Below are 3,369 nucleotides of genomic sequence, written 5' to 3'. Positions count from 1 at the left end.
CCATTTTCATTGGCTCCCCCAGCTCTAGATTGGTCGGCATTGTTGGCTGACCCATTGTCGGGAGCCCTGCGCGTTCTGTTGTTTTGAACCGCACTTACTACATCTATGTTTGGTGTTATCATTGTTGTTCCCACGAGAAGCTAGGGAAAGGGGTTCGTCCATCCTTGTAGAGCGCTGCATGCAAGGATAAGGCTGCTAACTCGGAGAGGTCGCCTGGTATCCTAGGGTCACCGTTCTAGACACCTCACCCAGGTGCCATTCAGCTGTCGGCACGGTTTTCACACCTCCGCTTGGGTTAAGTTATTCAATGTTTAAAAATTTCTCTGTTTTCTAAATTTCAGTCCGAAATAATTTCATTTAGAGATTGTCCAATTGAAAAACAAACATTTAAATTTTGAACTCATTTAATTCATTTACGATTATTAATTTTTTGTAAAGAAACTTCCAAGTTTACAATTCTAAATTTGAAGACTTGAAGGCCATCGAGTTGGAAATTATTCTTGTTGAATAGCTGAACATTTTTTTAAATTAAATTTTTAAAGCTTTGAATTTTTATTGATTCAATTTCCAAAACTCTAATCTACAAACATTTCCAAGGTCCCAAGGTATTTTCAATTGATTACTGTAATTTAATATGAGATTTTAAAGTATTTGATGCATCTTAGGATATTTTACTAGATTCCAAGGAATTTTCAATTGATTTCAATAATTTAGTATGAGATTTTAAAGGATTTAAAATATTCTAGGGCATTTTTAAAATTGCAAGAAATTTTCAAGAGCTTTGCAAAATTTCAAAAGATTTTAAAAGGATTTTAAATATTTTAGGTTTTTTTAAAATATGTCAAGGAATTTTCAATTAATTTCAATCATTTAAAGGAATTTCAAAGAATTTTAACTATTTTTTTATATTTTTCTGGTTGAAAGTAGAACTGCTTTGTTAAAAATTTAGTTTTTTTTTCGGTTGATGATGTAACAATTTAGTTGAAAAAATTTGTTTTCTGAAAATTGAACTATTTTGTAGAATTTTTGTTTTGTTTTTGCTTAAAAATTAATTTATTTTAACTACAAAAAAAATAATCTTTTTTGTCGAGAATTTAATTATGATTAAACATTAATTTTTGGTTAGAAAGTTAGACGTGGTGGAAAATAAAGTTCTTTGGTGCACAGTTCATGTATTTGATTAAAAATGTCTTTTTTGATAAAAATTTAACTTTTTGTTTGAAAATTTTAATATTTTGTTCAAAACAAATTTAACAAATTTTTTGTAATATTTGTCTTTTATTCAAATTCTTTTTCTGCAGAAAACTAATTGTTTTTTGTTGATAGTTTAATTATTTCTATTAAAAGTTACTCAACTATCAATGCAAATTAATTTTATAATTTATAATTATAATATTAACATTAATAATATATATAATAGTAATAATACTCGTACTATATACACCTGAAAAACATAACCTCAAAATCGACTCATGCATGAAATGAAGAATCATGCGAAACATTAAATTAGCCAATTTCTTTCAAATGGGGATCGAGATAAAAATAGAAGACCACCGAAGTCTTCCGAAGCTTTCAGATCGGCAATCATCGTACAGCAGAAAACCGAAGTCGAATCGTACATTTTCGGCTTACACACGAACTCACACTGGTAATCACGCACCTTCTGTTTTGCGGTTCCCAAAAGGTAGGTATGGTGGGGGTAAATTTCATCCACAATCTGGCAGCTCTGGTGCGACGGTCCGATATGTGAACGGTACATATCCAGCCCGCACCGGAGCAGCGCGACAGATCGCACATGCTTGGTTGGTACACTGCGTGCGTACACCGCCGGATCGTGCATGAGCTGTTTCCAGCATACTGCACACGTATTTTCTTGTGCGAACTTAAAAATATACTAGGTGTTCGCACAAGAAAATACGTGTGCAGTATGCTGGAAACGACTCACGCACTAGCCGTCCGTGCACACACGGAGAACGCCTAATCGCGTGCGATCTGTCACGCTGCGCGGTGCGTGTCGGCTACGTACCGTTCACCTATCGGACCACCGCTCGAAAAGCAGAAGTTTGCGATGCTGTCAATTTTGTCTTTTATATTATTTAATTATATATATATATATATAAATTATGTTATCTACAAAATACGCATAAATAACTAAGAAGTTTGTCTGAGCTATTCGGAATAATAAAAAAAAATTTCTCTCTAAAATGGCTTTCCATAAAGGCTTTTTTCACAATGATAAATACTACACTCTTTTCATAAACATACCAATATTGGTAACGAAGCTAACTTCTGCTACTCGAGCTGCGCGGCGGTCCGATAGGTGATACGTAGCCAGCTTTTAGCGCGACAGATCACACGCGTTTGGTTGGCGCCAAAGCTGCCAGATCGTGGATGAAATTTACCTCCACCATACCTACCGGTTTGGAGCCGCAAAACAGTAGGTGCATGATTACCACTTTAAGTTCGTGTGTAAGCCGAAAATGCACGACTCGACTTCGGTTTTCTGCTGCACGATTATTGCCGATCTGAGAGCTTCGGAACACTTCGGTTGCCTTCTATTTATATCTCGATTCCCATTTCAAAGAAATTAAAGAAATTAGCGATTTTGATGTTTCGTGTGATTATCAATTTCATGCATGCGTCGATTTTCAGGTTCTGTTTTTCAGGTGTAACAAGGGTTTCTGCTGAATATGGTTACAAAAATAAATAGGCAGTCGCGGACAATTGCCCAGGAGTGGTCCCGAAGGAATTAACCCCCAAGCGGAGGTGTGAAAACCGTGTCGAAAGCTGAATGACACCTAGGTGAGGTTTCTAGAACGGTGACTCTGGGATACCAGGCGACCTCTCAGAGTAAGCAACCTTATCCTTGCATGCGGGGCTCTACAAGGATGGACGAACCCCTTTCCCTAGCTTCCCGTGGGAACAACAATGACAACACCAAACATAGTTGTAGTAAGTGCGGTTCAAAACAACAGAACGCGCAGAGCTCCCGGCAATGGGTCGGTCAACAATGCCGACCAATCTAAAGCTGGGGGAGCCAATGAAAATGGATTCAATGTGATGGATCGGCGGGATCTCGTGACCTTTGGGTGGACGGAGCGACTGAATCACGACTTGCTAGACTGCTACGATGCGAGTGTGGCCCGTGAACGGGATTACATAGCACGGCTGCATGCTCTGTGGTGCGAGAAACACCCGGAGCTATCGCAATTTTCGCAGCAACGTCTGCGAAACCATGCTGAACTACTCCGTAAAAGGGGCTATGGCAGCGGAACGCCTACTCTACCACAGCTAGAACAAGCCGGCAACAAAGAAAGAGAGGCGACATTAAGACCAACCGCGGGCAGGCATCCAATAGATGAAGAGCGA

This window comes from Belonocnema kinseyi, chromosome 9 (assembly GCF_010883055.1).
Source record: "Belonocnema kinseyi isolate 2016_QV_RU_SX_M_011 chromosome 9, B_treatae_v1, whole genome shotgun sequence".
NCBI classification, from domain to species: Eukaryota; Metazoa; Arthropoda; class Insecta; order Hymenoptera; family Cynipidae; genus Belonocnema; species Belonocnema kinseyi.
Note: the sequence above shows the minus strand (reverse complement) of the source record.